The 19,727-nt window shown below is 39.7% G+C and overlaps 1 protein-coding gene across 7 annotated transcripts in view; it reads right to left on the reverse strand.

Moving 5' to 3' along the window:
- The window catches only part of TANC2 (tetratricopeptide repeat, ankyrin repeat and coiled-coil containing 2), a 370,844-nt gene that overhangs the window by 227,991 nt on the left and 123,126 nt on the right, over window positions 1–19,727 (reverse strand). The window contains exon 1 of one of the 7 annotated variants that reach the window (XM_087947476.1): window positions 15,211–15,325. The exons of the other annotated variants lie outside the window; for them this stretch is intronic. The gene's annotated coding sequence lies outside the window, so the exon portion shown is untranslated. Of the gene's footprint in view, window positions 1–15,210; window positions 15,326–19,727 lie in introns of those variants that run through there. 7 annotated transcript variants of the gene reach the window in all.

The following is a 19,727-nucleotide window of genomic DNA, read 5'->3' on the forward strand; positions in this document are numbered from 1 at the left end:
GTCTTGGCCAGTAAGGTGCCATCAACAATAGTTCTGCTTTCTCCTCTGGAAGTTTCTGGAGTACCTTGGGAATCAGCCGGAGGAAAGGGAAGGCATAGAGAAGACCTCGAGGCCAGCAACAGCGTAGAATGTTGACTCCCTCCACTCCTTGTGTTGGAAATCTGGAAATGAACCTTGGGAGCTGTGTGTTGATAGGCAAGGCAAAGAAGTTATGATCGGTTGGCCAGCAGATGTGACAGCCCCTGGAACAGTCTCGGATGCAGGCACCACTCAGAATGGTTGACAGTGGCCCTGCTCAACCAGTCTGCCTGAATGTTGGACTGTCCCGACATGTGTTCCGCTTTGATGGAGATCAGGTTCCTTTCTGCCCAGCAGCACAGTCTTTTTGTCTCTCTCATTAGTGATTTTGAATGGGTGCCCCCCATCCTGTTTATATGGGCCTTTGTGGCCATGTTGTCATCAGGATTAGAACATGTTGCCCCTGGATCAGTGGTAGAAATTTGTGGAAGGCCAGATGGACTGCCCTCAATTCCACCCAGTTTATGTTACAGGCCTGTTCTGTCATGGACCAACAACCCTGAGCTGTAAGGGACTGACAGTGGGCCCCCATCCAAACAGACTTGTGTCTGTTGTGACAGTCTGTCTGTGAGAGTCTTTGAAAAGACAGCCTTGCTGATGTTTGTTGTGGACCACCAGTGGAGCAATATGAGGACCTTTCATGGAACGGTGACCTTGGACATAGAATTGCTCCTTCTTGACCACTGATATGGGTGAAGAAACCATTGAAGGGTTCTGGCATGGAGCCAGGTCCAGGGAACAATAGGAATGGTATGATATCATTTTCCCTAATAATTTGGATAATTGGGCCAGGGATACTCGTTTGATAGTCCTAACTTCCTTTGACAACTGCCTAATGCTACTCTGCCTATCCGGTGATAGGGATACCTTACCAGCCACTGTATCAATGATGGCTCCTAAATGCAGGAGACGAGTCAATGGTATCAAATGACTCTTGACCCAATTTATTGAAAATCTGTGCTCTTGTAGAGCGACCTTAGTATCTAGTTCAGCCTGTTGGCTGGATGATGACAAAATTAATGTCATGGAGATAGCATTGTAGCCTAACTGGCTTGCTCCTAAGATGGCCTGCTAACGCAGCCAGGACATTTGTAAAGGTTCGGGGGCCAGAGGCTAGGCCAAATGGAAGAGCTATATACTCGGAATAGTGGTTATTATAACAGAATCTAAGGAATCTGCTCTGTGTGGGTCTGATAGTACCCTCCCCTCCTGTTTCTATCTCCAAATTCAGATCTTTTTGCCTGTTGTCCTTGTTTATACCCAAAGGGCCTTTGTGACCTTTGGGAATACGATCCTTGGTAGAAGGGACGAAAGAAACCCCTCCAAAAGGACCGGGAAAATCTACTGTCGGGCTTGCGAAAAAGAGAGGGGAGAATCTTTTACTTGTTTTGAGATTCCACCAGGAGCGGATCCAGGGCAGATCCAAATAGTTTATCCCCTTGCAAGGGAGCGGATGCTAATTCCATTTATGTTTGGTGTCCACCTGCCAATGTCAGAGCCAGAATAGGCATTGTGCCTTGACATGACACGCTATGGCCCTTGATGAGAATTTAACCGAATTAAAGGTTGCAGCTGCAGAGAATTGTGCAGCTGCCATCACTTTGGCTATGTCCTGTTGTGTTCTGGTGTTCGATGAGGAAATGGAATCTCTTAGGTGATGAAGCCACCTCAGGGAACATCTGGTAAAGAATGATAGCAACTTGCGTCTGCTAAGTGAGCCCTGCGTACGGCTAATTCTGCTCTCTTGTCCTCTGGCTTAAGAGCTTCTTCCGCTTCACTAGGTATAGCGGAAGGAGAGGCTAGAGCTATTGGTTCATCTACAATGGGGGCTAGTAGAGAGTTAGAGAAATCAGGTGCTAAATTGTAGAATTTCCTATCATATCCCATTGGGCAGGAACAAGCAGCAGTAAAGAACCATTGTTTCTGAACTACTTCAGTAAACATTTGTGGCACTAGAATGACTTCCGCCTTGGTGACAGGTTATGAAAATATTAAATCATCTGACTCCTCTGGCGCTGAAGGCGGTTGGGAGGTAGAGTTCGGATTGTCAAGGCATGCCATGTTCTTAGCCTTGAACAATCCGAACTCTACCTCCCAACGCAAAACTTAAATAGATGTGGGCGGAACAGACCCATGAAAATAGGTTCTTCAGTGGCTAAACCCTCATTGTCTGACATGTCCTTTTCTAGTTGTTCTGCTTCAGACAAGGATGAATCATTGTCCTGAGAAGATACATACACAATCTGTTCCAACTGGTTTATCTGGTCTTCCCTACATTGAATACCCTAGTCGGGCATATGAGCTATTGGGAAATTTGCCCCCTGGGAAGGTACCTGAAGTTGAATAGATTTGGCTCTGCTTAGCGACTTTGGAAATTGAAGATGATGCTTAGGACCTGCTTGTTGTTGCCTTGCTGTGAAGGTCTGTTGCACTTCTGCTGCGATGCCTTGTTTAATAGCTTGCTCCATCCAAAGTGTCATATGAGGAGGAATATCTTGGGGAAGAGATTCCTCTGTTTGCAGACCAGCAGCTGTAGGAGTGATTGTAGCCTCAAGAGGGGCAGGTATTACAATTGATACCTCTTGGTCTTGCAAGATGTTGTGCCTGGATTGCATTGACAGGTCCAGGGGAGGATCTGGGATAGAGCTTGTAACTGAAGCGACTTTCAGAGGAGATATTGTTTGCTTATTCTTTTTAGCCTCACAAAGACACTTTTTCAGTTGTTTTTCTAGTGCCTTTTGATGCCTCTTGGCATCCTTTTCCTCGGCCTTAGAAGGTTTCTTTGAACCCCTTGTTCTATCCTGGATTCTGGCCATGGCCCTGCTGGCTGCTGCTCTAGAGCCTGAAACAGTGGAGCTAACAGAGCTTCCACTTGCCATTACCACTCCTGGATACAGGAGCTGTAAATCAGTGAGGCTTGAAATTTAGAGACAGTTAGCACATCCCAGGAACCTGCTTTGGAACGGCAGGGATTCCTTAATATATTAATAAATTGATTCCCTTTTTAAATGTAATTTAATAATTGTTTTTTACTAATAATATATAATTATGTGTCTGATTGAAATTGAATGTGCCAAATGGAAGGATTCACCCTGATCTGCCCAGATAATATTTTTAATTTTTAAATAGTATATTGTTTTTCCTGGGCCTTAACAGTTTTACTGCACAGGCGGATACAGGCCTGGGTGCTAGCTGTTGCTCTGCTGACAAATTTGCTATGACGGAACAGCCAACTTCTTTAATGTTAATCAGTAATGACTGGATCCAACAATTACAATCACTGAATTTTAAATTCCTTCTGATCTGTATTTATCAGTCAACAATAAATTGCCCCTACAGCTTTTGGTCAGTTAGTTTTTGAAACATCTGTCTTGTTAATTTTGACGCGATGACAGGGTTCTGAAAGCAAAAAGAAAATGGTGCCTTCAGTTTGCTGCCTGTTTTTGGCGTGCAATTTTCTTTGCCAGCAGATCCACCCGGCGTTATAATTAGAGCAGCAGGAAACTGCCTGCTGACAAGCCGGGGAAAGGGAAAAAGCTCTTATGCTTTTCCCCCTGTGACCGGGAGAATACCTTGAGGAATTTAGCCACCAAAAGGCTATTTAATCTCGAGCCTCCCTCAGCACCGTTAAATCCCTCACTGATCTCCAACCATCAGTGAGTCTATTTGAAAGCATCGGCTGCTTCCTCTGCCTTAGCGCTATAATTGCTGCTTTTGGCCTCTTTCTTGCTGTGCTCCTATCGCGGAGTGCCTCAAACCTGATCCAGAGCCTTTGGAAACTCCACCGGCCAGTTGATCTTAATTGCTTTGGCCTCTGTCTCGCTATAATGGCGTTTTGAGAGAAACTGAATAGGTGCCAGCTCGAGAGCGCTCAAGGCGCCATTGGGGCCCTCTGCTGAGGGATGAAAGTCTCCAACAGCCAGCTGGTATTAAAGCGCGGTGTCAGGACTTTACTGATCTTTTTAAAGTGTAGATTTGCTGTCCTCCTATTAAAGCTACAATCTGACCTTTTTATTTCTGCTCTCAATTTTCTTTCAGACTATCCAGCCAAGGGAAATGTGCCTTTGTCAAACGAAGGCTGAGCAAAAACTGGGGACACTAAGGAGGAGCCTCAAGGAGGAGTGTCTTCACAAATCAGCTTAGCCTATCAGACAAGAGATGCTCTGATAGGCATCTCTGGATGCTTGTCTAGATGCTCTGAACAGCTCATCTGGAGAAACCTATATGTGGGTCAAGAAGCAACAGTGAGAACTGGACATGGAACCACTGATGGGTTCAAAATTGGGAAAGGAATCCAGCAAAGCTGTGTACTGTCACCCTGCCTATTTAACTTATATGCAGAGCACATTATGAGAAAGGCAGGGCTCGATGAATCAAAAGTTGGGATTAAGATTGTCGGGAGAAATATCAACAACCTCAGATATGAAGATGATACCACTCTAATGGCAAAAAGTGAAGAGGAAGTAAAGAGCCTCTTGTTGCGGGTGAAGGAGAGTGCAAAAGTTGGCTTGAAATGCACCATTAAGAAAACTAAGATCATGGCATCCAGCCCAGTCAATTTCTGGCAAATAGATTGGGAAGAAATGGTGGTAGTGACAGAATTATTTTCCTGGGCTCCAAGATCACCACAGATAGGGACTGCAGGCAAGAAATTAAAGGACGTTTGATCCTGGGGAGAAAAGCTATGGCAAATCTAGACAGCATACTAAAAAGCAGAGACATCACCCTGCCAACAAAAGTGAATATAGTCAAGGCTATGGTTTTCCCAGTTACAATTATGGCTGTGAAAGTTGGACCAAAAGGAAAGGCTGAGTGCCAAAGAATTTAACGATGGTGGCTAGAGAAGATTCTTGTGAGTCCCTTGGACTGCAAGGCAATTAAACGGGTAGTCCTAGAAGAGATTAACCCTGACTGCTCTTTAGCAGGGCAGATCTTGAAAATGAAACTCAAATACTTTGGCCACCTAATGAAAAGAAGGACACACTGGAGAAGAGCCTAATGCTGGGAAAGATTGAGGGCAATAGAAGAAGGACAACAGACAATGAGGTGGCTGGATGGAGCCACTGAAGCAGTAGGAGTGAGCTTAATGGACTCCAGAAGATGGTAGAGGACAGGAAGGCCAGGAGGAACGTTGTCCATGGGGTTGCGATGGGTTGGACACAACTTCGCAACTAACAACAACAACACTAAATATACCTGGTGTTTGGAGAAGGAACCTGTAGAACAAATCAACTCCTTTTTAATACCTAGGGGTATTTTTTAACCAACTTAGGGTCATGGACAAGGGTCTAGCTCTAGGACAACTTGCCACCACCAACTTGCCGCTGTTGCCTCGCCTTGGCCGCCTAGCCTGACTGACTTGCTGTGTGACAACTCACCTTGGGAAAATGCCAGAGGCGAGGGAAAACCTCCTCTTCCTCCTCTTCTGTAGCTTGTACTGGATAAAAAAATTGGGGAGGATGAAACAGAGAGGAGGAGAGGGAGCAGAAAAAAGATTACTTGGGAAAGAGTCACATAGTTTTCGGTACACAGGAATTTCTGCCACAGAATTCAATGGTATGGGTGCAAAGGCAAGCTTCATCAAGGAGGGATTAAGGAGAAAGAGGGAGGGAGGGAGGGAAGGAGAGGAGGGAAAGGGAGAGGGAAGAGGAGGTTCCTCTCACCTCTGGCATTTTCCCACAGTAAATTATCACATGGTGAGTTGCCAGGGCGAGCCATTTGAGGCAAGCTAGTTGGCCCGACCCTGCCAGGGTGACTTGGAGGCAGTGATCCTGATGCAGTGACCCTTTGTCCTTTTTTGCATGGACAACCTTATTATAAAAAATGTGAGAAGAGGGTCAGTCAAGACCCTTTTTCTTTTTTTGATTTATCATTTGCATTTGTATTTCCATTCTGTCCTCTTTGTCTTATTGTCCACACATCCTTTTCCAATATTTCTAGTATCTGTAACTCCTCTTCACCCCGTCTATCCATAAATTCTTCCATAATGTTGTCTGTCACATCTTTCACTTCTTTTTTATACTCTTCAAAAATTATTCTTTTAGGTGCAGAAATTATTGCTCCCAAATTAGTTGTACATTTTTGCTAATTCTTCAAAAATGCTTTGAAATGTTTCAAACATCCCTCATTTTAAGATTTCACTTTTCTTTTTCTTCAAATTCAATTCCCTCTACTGCCCCTTTTCTGAATATACAAAGTCTCAAGTTTTTGTTGTTTTTTCAACTTTCAGCCAATGATCTCTTTCTGATAGACTAATTTGTATTCCCATGGATTATTGCTTCATTTATTTGATTTTTTAGAAGTTTTTTAGCAAATCTATATATATAAAAGTGAAATACTATTCACACATCATCACGAAATCTCCAGAACCGTAAAGCCTACAAACTTGAAATTTGGCACGTATGTTCCTCTTGGCTTCTAGGTGCTCGCTAAGAAAGAATTTTTTGAAATGACCATCAGATCTTTAATATTTCTTAATACTGTAATTAACATGCTCTGATGCTAAGGAGTTCTACTCCCCCTCCCCACCTGAAAAGATCTCTGTTCCAACTGCCAATTGCCTCACATTCCATTATCTCACATTCCGTTACCTTAGTAACTCCACAGCCATTTGCCCCACTTAAGGACAGACAAACCTCCAAGTTGCCAGAACAACTCTCTAAAAGGATGCAAACTACACTTCCAAACAGGAAGCTACTTTGGCATCAAAGGTTGTAGTATTTTTATTACCCACCAACCAGTCAGAACTGAAGAAGCTCCTTGGATGAAAAGCAAAACATCTTCAAACAAAAACCAGAAAGTCCAGTTGTCTCCTGAAAAAAAGCGCCTTTGGGACAACAGTTGGAGGATTGTATTTTACAACACTTTTGCTGAATATAGATAGATACTGTAGATAGATAGATAGATAGATAGATAGATAGATAGATAGATAGATAGATAGATAGATAGATAGGAATGGAAAGGAGAAAAAGGAAAGGGAAGGGAGGGGAGGGGAGGGGAGGAAAGGAAAGGAAAGGAAAGGAAAGGAAAGGAAAGGAAAGGAAAGGAAAGGAAAGGAAAGGAGTGGTCTTGGGCTCCTTACAGTACTAAATGTCAGTACCTCACCAAAATATCTACACCTTCCACCTATGGAATCGATTCCGCACTCAAGGCAGTGGGAGTGATATTCCCTTATGTGTTTCAATCACCAACCACCACTGAGCCAAGAGATTGTGAACCAAATTTCTCCTGCATAGCCCGATCACATAGTTTTGTAGCGAAGTACAGATATCCAGCTGGTATTCTAATATTCTAAATTTGTCTGATCCATTCAAAATTGTCTTAGTTTACATTCTTATTTAGGTTTTTTTTACCATTTGTTTTATATTCTTTAAATCCCTTAAACTGTTAGCTAATCACTCTTCCACTTTGGGATGAAATTTTATTCACCAGGTAGTTTTTCAGCCTTATTATTTAGAAGACCTCTTTTGGTTATAAAATAATTGTAAATTCAAATGTAATTAGTAGGTGAGGTAAGTGAGCCCCAGTGTCCTTAAAGGTTCATTGTTGCAAGCTTGATGGCTTCTATCATCTCCAAGCATTCAAACCCTCAAGGCAACCACTATCCTCAGGTCTTCTCATTAAGAGCAGCTATCCAGAGCACCAGTGAGCATTCTCTCATCCCCTCTAGTTCTGTTGGATCAAGTTTGTCACTGGTTTGCCACTTGTCAGTGCAGCAGCATCTCCATTCTAATTTGCCATTTTTCTTACTCAGATGCTGAAGCTATGGTATCCTGCAGGCATCTTCAAACTTGACAGCTTTAAGACTTGTGGACTTCAACTCCTAGAATTCCTCGTCCAGTCATGTTAGCTCAGGAATTCTGGGAGTTGAAGTCCACAAGTCTTAAACTTACCAAATTTGAAGACCGCTGGTATATTGCTTACCATTACATCATCTCCCAATATCGCTGTAAGTATTTAAGATATTCCTCACCATATTTCAAATTAATTAATCTTAAATTATGAACTTGGGAAAGTACATCCTGTTTTATAACTTGATGCCATAAAATAATGTTTGACTAATTTTACTCAATAAATGATAAATGAATTCCATTTGTAGGCAATTGTTACCAATTCCAATTGATAGGGAAGGACTGACCCCCTCTCTAAAAGAACAAAGAAGAACCTATGGGAATGAAAATGAAATTTCACCCTGAAAATAATGCTTTAGCCAACATATCAGCACTATGAAATAACCAAAGGCAAGGTACTGAGAAAAATGTATGATTAGCTAAACACTAAATTATGAAGCCAGAAAAATAACTTAAAGTGGCCACTTGGAATGTGTGAAATTCCAAGTTAGACATCATAAAATAATTATCATGAACTATTTTAATATAAGATTTCAACTGTGGCATAATCAGAATTAGTACTCACTGGATTTGAAAATGTCCATGTCCACATACCAGACAATGATGACTGTTGATGCTGTTGTGCTACTCTGAAAATGAGAAATAGTGGGTGTTGGCTGAGCTATAGAAACCATAGCTTCCAAAACTATTGTGAAACTTCCAATTAGTCTCATGTAAATTAGTATTTCTCTCACTTGCAGGAATAAGAAAAATGAATGTAATCAAACAAGTACAGATTGAGTTCCTTTCATGGCGAACTAATCCTGAACTAAATTTTCATGTTGGTAACAACTGGCAAGGAAAAAATAACTGATGGGGAAATTTGACATAGGAAAGATGAATGACAATGGCTGCACTAATACTATTTGCAGCAGTTAAAATTTGGAAAGAGTTTATTTCAGCACCTGCTAAAACATCAATTGACTTAGTGTTCACCCCCTAGAAATGATAAATCAGTCCTCAACTATTTCTTAATTAGGAAGTCATTTTCAAACAATCATTCATGGATGCCAGAACAACAACAGAGACCAAACTGCCATTGTGATCATGATCTTGTACATGCAATATTACAACTTTACTGAAATGAATTGTTCATAATATAGGCACGCCCAAATTTATGAATGGGTGGAACTATTTGCCAACAACAATTCCAACTGATGTTTAGCAGCTGATTTGTCACCTTGAATTTCTGGAAGACATAAATGATAAAATACTATGAATTTCAAAAAATAATTAATGTGCCAAAGAAATTTGTTTTGTACTGGTAGACCATGGATTTGGAGGAATACCTAGCACTGATAGGCAAACAAAGCCAGTGCAAAGTCAAAGGTGTGTCACAATACTCACTAGCTTAACAAGCACATCTGTACTCAGCTCAAAGCAGAATGCAATGCATATTAGAATAACATTGCAGAAGAACTTGAAGCCGTTGCACATTTGTAATGAATACTGCAATCTCTAAACCACATTATACCTTGTCAGAAGTAAATTGTGTCTCCACTCATTCCTTCAAAAGATCTACCAGTTTGAAGAAATACCAAATTCATGGAAACAAGCAATAATAATGTCGATTTCCAAGAAATGAGAGAATCAAGAGTGCAAGAATGACCATGAGATTGTCAATCATGAGCAGGGTATTTTGAAAGTTTTGAATCCACTTCAGACAAATGGCTATTTAATCTCTTCTTAAAAACTTCCAGAGTTGGAGCATTCACAGCTTCTGGAGGCAAGTCGTTCACTGATTAATTGCACTAACTGTCGGGAAATTTCTCCTTATATCTAAGTTGCTTCTCTCCTTGATTAGTTTCCACCCATTGCTTCTTGTCCTACCTTCAGGTGCTTTGAAGAATAGCTTGACTCCCTCTTCTTTGTGGCAGCCCCTGAGATATTGGAACACTGCTATCATGTTACCCCTAGTCCTTCTTTTCATCAAAAGAAGGATCTTCTTATCCTTCTGTAGGAACCTGAAGACCCAGCTCTGCCAATTGGCCTGGGGACAAAAGGGGGAGTTCTACACTAAGAGTGGTTGCTGGATTGATGGCTGATTCTACTTCACCTTTACTCTCTAGTCTCCACCCATCCATCTTCTTATTACCTTATTGATATATTCTTGTTGTTTTCTTTTTCATTGTTTATTTTATTGTTCTATTATTTTTCATTTGTTTTGTTTACACTTTTCAGTTGTTCATGCTTATTGTTGTAAACTGCCTTGTGAAGCTCAACCAGTACATAATTGATTGTTAATTGAAGAGCCTTGCCCTATGCAAGCATTCAATTAACTTTTTCCATCATAATACATTTGGAGATCACCAAACTCCAGAATAAAGCCCTATTAGTCTTTTCAACTTCAAAACTGAGTGCAAAATACTAAGCTAGACTTTTCTCACCAGTAACAGAAAGAAAATACACAATATGGGGCCTCCAGAATTAGGCACAATGTTTAAAAATGTGGGTCCTGAGGAGCACGGAGAGTGCCCATCTATAAAGTGACTAAGGGTCGGACTATACCAACATGACAATTTCTAATAATTCCTAGCATGGAATTAAACTGTCTTTAATGTACCAACTTTTAAAATGTGTTTTGTGGTTTTAACTGAAGTATTTACTCCAATTTATTATATCATTAACATTTTATTACAAATTACTGATTGTAAAATGCTGAGAACAATTGTGATGAACTAAAAGCAAATATAGTACAGGAATAACAACAACAAGAACAACAATTATTATTATTATTATTATTATTATTATTATTATTATTATTATTATTATTATTACTACTACTACTACTACTACTACTACTACCACCAGATATCAGGACTTGAGAATCAAACTGCAGAGACTCTGGCATAAACCAGTGCAGGTGGTTCCAGTGGTACTCAGCACACTGGGTGCTGTGCCTAAAGACCTAGGCAAGCACTTAAAAACAATTGGCGCTGAAAAGATCACCATTGGTCAGCTGCAGAAGGTCACCTTACTGGGATCTGCTTGCATAATCCGCCGATACATCATGCAGTCCTAAACACAAGTGTTCGACTAGTGATTTGTGATATGAAACCCAGCATGGTTATCTCATCTACTGTGTATACTGTAATAATAATAATAATAATAATAATAATAATAATAATAATAATAATAATAATAATAATAATAATAATAATAATAATAGAAAGAGGAAGAGGAAGAGGAAGAGGAAGAGGAAGAACTAAAAAAGATATATGTTATATAACTACCAGAACATTCTGGTTCACTCCTCAGCAGCACACTAACACTTATTTAAATATTCTTACAGGCAGTTGGTGAGGGTGAGTAAAACTCCCCCCTTTGGATTTTGTTTTTGTTTATTCCAATCAATTTTATGTCACCCTTCGGATCTTAACATTTTATTCTTGTCTGTTGTTATATTTTTGTTCCTTGTTTCATCATGCATATCTTCTCTAATGTATGCTGATATTTTTAGCAAAGTTGGGATAGTGAGAGGAAAAGTTTGGTATCTATGCCTGAATGGGGGGAAAGCACATACTTCATATCTTCACACCCTAAATGGCTAGTAACAAAAAGTCTCCCTCCCCTCCCTCCCTCCCTCCCTCCCTCCCTCCCTCCCTCCTCTCTCTCTCTCTCTCTCTCTCTCTCTCTCTCTCTCTCTCTCTCTCTCTCTCTCTATATATATATATATATATATATATATATATATATATATATATATATATATATATATATATATATATATATATATGGTGTTCGGCTTGGTTCGGGTATTTTCCCACGTCATTGTAGTTGTTCTTTTAAAGTTGTAGCAACGTTTCAGCAGAATCTCATCTGCCATCATCAGGCTTCTGCTTGCACTGGCACTAAGCCGAAAGCACCAGCCTGAAGATGGCGAGTGGGACCTCGCCGAAACGTTGCCTAGATACTTTGAATCTTACGCGGGAGAAAACCGAATAACCAAAGATCCATATATATATATATATATATATATATATATAAAATTCAGCTTTGTTCGGGTATTTTCCCACGTCATTATAGTTGTGCTTTTTAAAGTTGTAGCAGTTTTGGCAGAATCTCATCTACCATCATCAGGCTTCTGTATCGTGTTTGTCTGATGAACATAATACAGAAGCCTGATGATGGCAGATGAGATTCTGCCAAAACGCTTGCTACAACTTTAAAAGCACAACTATAATGACGGGAAAATACCCGAACAAAGCTGAATAACATACATGCAAGTACCGCGAAAACTTAAGAATGAATATATATATATAACAAGTTAAGTACATCACCTCTCATAGAGAGATATACAACAGTGAAGGTATCTGCTCTTACTTAAATTAAATAAGAACTGTACATTTTTTATTATCACTCAAAACCAACAATTGAGGAAAATTTCTTTAGTCAATAGCTTAAGACAAACTAATCTTGAATACTAATCTAGGAAGCAACAAAAATGAAACATATGACTATGCCTGGAAATGGACAGCATCAAATTATTCAGAGATTGCCACATAAGGTTACATAAATACTATGAAGCTGCTGGGTGTGGCTTCATGATCATCTTTACTCATAGAGTTTATTTGCTTAGTCAGAACAGAGAAACAACTATCAGTTTAAAAGGCAGCTAGAAACTGGGGTCTAGAAATATCCTCTCTAACAATAATATCTTGAAGTTCCTTATATATTTGAAACCAAAACAAATTTTCTTCTATATATAAACCAAAAAAAAGCAATCCTCTAAGTGTAAGTGTAAGTATGATAAGCTCTTTCCTTTCCTTACAGGATTCTGTGTGTTAGTAGACAGGATTTCAGATATTACTTGCATCAATTCCTAACATTTATTTTAATTAAATGGAAGGATCTGTTCTGAAAAGGTCAATAAAAGCATATAGCATAAAAGAAAAAAAAATTAGTCCAAGTAATGTTTGACAAACTTTAAAATGCAACTCTAGTACTTAAATTACGCAACATTATACTTTAAATAACCTACTCTTTTATCCTTATTCCCTGAAAATATTTAGCACAAATATATTGTCTATATGTTTATCATGTTGCTTTCCCTTCAGTGAAAAGATACTTAATTGCAGCCAGTTTTTCATCTGCAGTTTGCAGTAATAATAACCAGCCATTTTGTTTTCACTATGAAAGACTATCAACCAGATATATTTCTATCTCTTTATTATAATGTTAGATTGTTTTTAAAATAACCATTAAAATAACATTGCACAATTTACATCAAACGATTTAGACTGCTTCAAAAACAACTACAAAATATGCACTAACTTGCACATCCATCCGTTCATACAGCAGCAGATTCTGCAACATAATGAATTTTTATTCTATGACTTCAAAACTACTGCTGCATAAAAGCTATTAAACATATAGTTTAAAATATTCTAAATAAATATGTTCATGTATTTAGTAAAATAGTATATTTTATTGCTTCAGCTGCCTTATAATAAATGTCAAGGCCAACACACATTTTTCTCCACCTGTTCAGACTGCAATAGCTTGCTGTGAGAATGCCAATTAAAAAGGTGTCACTGTTGACAGTCCCTATTTCTTCTCATTTAATCTGTCTCAAACATAGATTTCCATCCTATATTTTAAAGACATTACGTATATGCACATACTTGTTTATATAATAGCATGGCAACAAAGAAATATGTGAAATATCTGAATTCAGCTTAAATGTATTGCAATCTAACAAAAAATAAATAAAAACAGTAGGGAAAGTCATTGCAAAGTACTGATATTTATTGAGGTTTGAAATGGAAGTATTTTGCCCTTTTTTGTATCTTATTGTAGATTCGATCATAATACAGTACTCAGTTTCATCTGCAACATATAACAATTATATAACATTTTGGAGACACTAAGATATTCAGAAGTTATCACATGGTACAGTCTTAATAATTAGAACAAATATAAGCAATTCAGAGGAATTATAAGTTGCTTCAAGTAATAATATTCATCTAAATCTAGAACAGCAATATGACGCTGACAATTCTGTCAAAAATAGCCTGTGATGTAAATTTAAGGGACGGGAAGTATCTTCCACTGTCTGAAATAAATAGATGAGTTAATAAGACTAATATTCTGTATTAATAAATTCAAATATACCGCCCACATAACACCATGCAGGATCAAATTTCTAGAGATAGGATGTATTCTTGTGATAGAATAATATGTGGAGTTGAAATGAAAAAAGTATTAATTTTTAACATAAAAATCCAATCAACTAACCAATATCAAAAATCTCTGACATGACTTATTTTTTATTCCACCAATAGTTCATTGCACAAAACCATAATTTATCTTAGGTATACAAGGTGTAATACACTAATATAAGCAAAATATAAGTCTGCATTCCTTTTCCTCCCATCCCCATGCCTAATGACACAGCACTGCTTAAATCATTCTTAGTCAATTATGTATGTACAAACTTGGATCATAATTTGAAGATTCCACAATCTGCTACATTCAAAATACAATAAATTAGCATTTCAGACAATTCAGCTAAATTTTTCTCATACATTACCCTTACTAGCAACTATTAATGCTTGTGTGATATCCTGAAATCAGCTCAGAAAAAAAAAACACATTTAAATAAAATGTTAAAATTCTTTTTCTATTGACTTTCTTAATTGTAATTTTACAAGCTGCTGTAAATTTTTGTATGTTTTACAGGTTTTGAAAATATCTATTTTGAACAAAAACATAAAGCTGGACCTGGTTATATTTCTTTCATTAAACATAATTCATAAACACTAAACAAGTGTTAAACAAATGTTGAGCATTTGGAATGCAAACCTGATATTACAGCTGTTAAAAATAGCTACAGCATTCATTCTCCAGGATTGTTGTGTCCTTCTTTGCCCAATTCAACACTAAATCCTTCACTATTCACAATATGATAAAATTAAATTCTATTTCTTTCACCTCTTCTTACCTTTCATACATCTCAAAAAAAATTGTGTTTAGAAGCATAACAATTTATCAAATTGATGCTGCATGCTTATAGTCTTTCTTTTAAAACATGCTAGATAAATTATCCAATACATACTCTCACATATTTTACAAGTAGCATGCCGATCTATTGTACATAATCAAGATACTGTCAATATACCTGTCACAAAATTCAAGATTAGAAAAAGACAGTATTGCTAGAATTATTTTTGGTTTAACATTATAAACAAGAAAGGCTTACACTCCCTCTTTCTGTTGCAGATAAATAAAACCATTCACCTACCTCTGCTGCATACTGATGGTTATTGTTTCCTAAGGAAGCTTCAAACATGCTGCACCATTTTGCCTGTCTCATGGATGGTGCAGAAGCTAGCAGGGCAGCAGACAGAAGAGTATACTGGAGTCAGCAAATGTCAGTGATAGCCTCATACTGCAGTCTATGCATTAAACACAGTGAAACCCACAGGTGCCTACGTAGAGCCATACAGCTGCAGGCAGCACCTTTACGTTTTCTCAGCAGAACGCCTGTATTCCACTTTCATTCTTCTTTAACCCATTGCATGACAATAAACCAGTACTATCCCTCAGGGCATCTGTAGCAAAATTGTCACATAAAAGATTGCAGGCAGAATGAAAAGCTTTAAGGCAGCACATTTTCTACAGAAAGGACAACACAACTGCATTCACCACGAACAATTCTATTTTATTTGATTATCATCAATCTTTTTTTTTTCAATTTAACATAGCCTCCATTGTTAAACACTTTAGTATTCATAATATACTTGCAAAATAGCTGACATTTTGAGAAGATCTAAGGAATGTACAATTTGCAAAACTGTACAGTTTGCATCTTGATTTTCTGCAATAAAATGAAGTACATTCCAAATAGATATTCTCTGTTTAGGAGCTGAATGGATTATTTTATTTCAGAAGAATCAGTGCCTAGAGGAGCAACATTTTTCCCTACTGGAGAGAATGGCAGCCATTTACTTGTATTCAGCTCTTTCAGCAAGACAGTTAAGAGAGTTTGATGGAATTGAACTCAAATGAGGAACGGAATAAGGGCAGACTATTTCTTTAAAGTAGTTTATATTTAGTTTCAAAATAAGATTATGCCTCATCACTTCTTGAGACCCAGTGAATTTCCACTGCTCGTTACAATCTCAAAATTACATCAATAGTTCCTTGTGAGAATAATGCATGACAGTAATTTATTTATTTACTTATTTAAAACTATAAGTCACTTTGCAGAGCTACAGTACATTACTACCAATTAATTTTTTTTGCATAGATTCAATAAATTAATATATCAGAAAAATACATACTATGGATAAAAAAAATTTCAGATAAACAAATCACTTAAAGCATTATAGCTATCTTGTTTGTTCATTCATGTCAGAAGCATCACAATTACCGTGTTTCTCAGAAAATAAGGGCGGGCCTTATTTTCTTTTGATCCCTGAAAAAACAGCTAGGCCGTCTTTTGGGGGGGTGACTTAATTTCTCTCCCCGTGCACCCTCGCCTAGAGCGCCCCGCAGGCAGCCACGCCTCGTCACCAGCCACTCCTAACGGCTGATCATGGCGGAGCGCAGAGAGCTCCCTACCCCCACCAAGCGCCTTTGCTGCAGACCCAGGTATGGTGCTGGGTGCAGGCTGGAGTGCTGCCATCAATCAAAGCGATGCCCCTGCGGGAGGGCAGGCGGTTCTCGTCGGCAGCGGGGTCTGTCTCACCGCTGCTGTTGTTGGAGATGGCGCTGGTGAGAGAGGCCCGTGAAGCAGTTGAAATGCTGCCGGTGGAGAAATGCGCAGCACTCCAAACGCGGCAGCACATGGGCAGAAGGGAAAGCAACAGCGGTGGAGAAAGCAACAGCAGCCGGCGTAATGCAAAGTGCCCCACCGTCACTGAGGCCGACATCCATGCCACCGCCACCGCCACCGCCCGCCCGCTGACCCAGCCTGCACCCAGCACCATATCCGGGACTGCAGCAAAGGCGCTTGGCGGGGGTAGGGAGCTCTCCACGCTCCGCCATGATCGGCCGTTAGGAGCGGCTGGTGGCGAGGCGTGGCTGCCCACGGGGCGCTCCTAACAGCAAGTTCCCCCCAAATTTCGCATGTTTTAAACTAGGTCTAAATTTGGGGGGAGGGGCTTAATTTCACCTTATGCCTAGAAAACATGCTATCTATGCCTAGAAAACATGCTATCTGTCTTCCTATTGGGGGGGTGTATTTTTGGAGAAACATGGTAAAATAAGCATACTATAATGTAACACTTAAAATATAAAATACAAGCCTAAGATATGTTCAAATTAAACAGATCTTTCCCAGAAACTACAGTAGCAACATTAATTTTGTTCTGTTGCACTGCCATAAGTTCCTCAACTGTACACTGACTGGGGCACAAAGAGAAGGTATCCATATGTGTTGTTATCCTTATGTTACCACAATCGCAAAAAGCATAAGCAAACAGATAGCCCCATGTTCCAGAGTGTCTCTGGATCATTTTATACCCATGTGCAGTCTATTCAATGATTTCCTTACTTCCAAGTTTTTGTTAGACCCAGGTGCCAGCTTCTCCATTGGTTCCTTCCATGTTGGCTCTTTGTAGTTTTCCTTAGATCCATTCTGCTTTCAAATTCTTCAAATCTTCTATCAACCTAAGGAAGCTATTGCTGGATTTTAGCCTCTCATGAGCTGGTTGTAGGCCATAGTATTGTCTAGATATTGGTAATTGGACTCTTTCTCTGTATACTACTGATTGTCTGTGAAGGGTTGACCTTTCTCTTTGGGTGGAGATAGCATTCAGGATTGGGTGATCACTCTCAGCTTGCTGATTGAACTGAGCCTGTCAAATCTTTTAGGACACTCCCTCAAAGGGACCTCCCAGAAATTGGTAAAAAATATTGACAGACTGACATGTTCTCATATAACAATAACATACACCATTACATTTGGAAGAGACCAGAAAAGGGTGGGACTGAATGCTATCTCCACCAAAGAGAAAGGTCGTATCGGGTGAGAACCAACTAATACAAGATATCATTTTCCCCAGAATCTTTGAAAGTGTAGGCTGTGTTTAGGTTTTACTTGCCCAATTAACTCCCTGATACTCCCCTGACGTTCCTGGGATAAGGACACCTTGCAGGAAATGGTATCTATTACAGCTCCCAGGTGGAATAGCAAAGTGGTGGGAGTGAAGTGGCTTTTGGCCTCGTCGACAGAGAAGCCATGCCCCGGAGCACCTGAATGGTGATTTCCAAATTCTCTGTTGCTTGAGATGGGGAGGATGACTGGATCAGTATGTCATCCAGGTAACACTGGACTCTTACTGGGATGGCCCTAAGATGGGTTGCCAGGGCTGCCAACAGCTTTGTGAATGTTCTGGGGGCAGAGGAAAGCCCAAAGGGCAAGGCCCTATATTGATAGTGCCTCCCATTATAGCAGAACTTGAGGAATTGTCTGTGGGCCGGAAGAATGGGGACATGAAGGTAGGCCTCTGTTAAATCTATGAAGGTCAGGAAATCTCCCTCCTTAATCCCCTCGGGGGGATAGGGGGCAATTCTGGACTTGAAGCATCTTAACCGCCGGGTAAAATACAGGTGGTTTAAGATGCACTCTCTCCAGTCTATCTGGAGGGCATTAGGAAGGGGGATTTCTTTACCTCCATTCAGTCCCACCCTTTTCTGGTCTCTTCCAAATGTAATGGTGTATGTTATTGTTATAGGAGAACATGTCAGTCTGTCAATATTCTTTCACCAATTTCTGGGAGGTCCCTTTGAGGGAGTGTCCTAAAAGATTTGACAGGCTCAGTTCAATCAGCAAGCTGAGAGTGATCACCCAATCCTGAATGCTATCTCCACCCAAAGAGAAAGGTCAACCCTTCACAGACAATCAGTAGTATACAGAGAAAGACTCCAATTACCAATATCTAGACAATACTATGGCCTACAACCAGCTCATGAGAGGCTAAAATCCAGCAATAGCTTCCTTAGGTTGATAGAAGATTTGAAGAATTTGAAAGCAGAATGGATCTAAGGAAAACTACAAAGAACCAACATGGAAGGAGCCAATGGAGAAGCTGGCACCTGGGTCTAACAAAAACTTGGAAGTAAGGAAATCATTGAATAGACTGCACATGGGTATAAAATGATCCAGAGACACTCTGGACAAATTCCTCAGGTTCTGCTATAATGGGTGGCATTATCAATACAGGGCCTTACCCTTTGGGCTTTCATCAGCCCCCAGAACATTTACAAAGCCTTGTCTCTATGGTGTTCGTCCCGCTCAGCTGCCTTGGAGCTCTTTCGAGCCCCTGCAACCTTGTCCTTTGGCTTGGGCTCTAACAGGAAGACATCTGAACTGGGGCTGCTGGGCTTAGACAGCGTGACGGCCTGCGAGCCGTCTCCTCAACTCTCCTGACAGCGTGGCGTTCTGCCATTTTTAATTCCGATGCTGTTATTCCGGAGTTTCCACAAGTTATTCTGCAACCTTCCTATCCTACGTTATCTAACCTGTCTGTCAATGTATGAGATTTCTGCCTTTGCTGCAATCTTCTGCCCTTTCAACACTGCCACAGTAAAAAAAAAGGGGGGGGGGATCCGCATTTAAGCCATTTAGAGCCTTGCCAAACCAAAGCACAGGGATGTAGTGTAGATGATGTTTCTACATACCTCCCGCAAAAAAACAATGTAGATCAGTCCTTAGCCGATCTGTTGTCTGTTGAAATAGTATTCAGTATTGGTGATTTTTTTCCGAATTAAATTAGTTCAAATTTTGATTCTTTAGAAGAAGTTAGCACGTCA

This window comes from Notechis scutatus, chromosome Z (genome assembly GCF_049901735.1).
Source record: "Notechis scutatus isolate UNSWTSFEM ecotype Mainland chromosome Z, rNotScu1.2, whole genome shotgun sequence".
NCBI classification, from domain to species: domain Eukaryota; kingdom Metazoa; phylum Chordata; class Lepidosauria; order Squamata; family Elapidae; genus Notechis; species Notechis scutatus.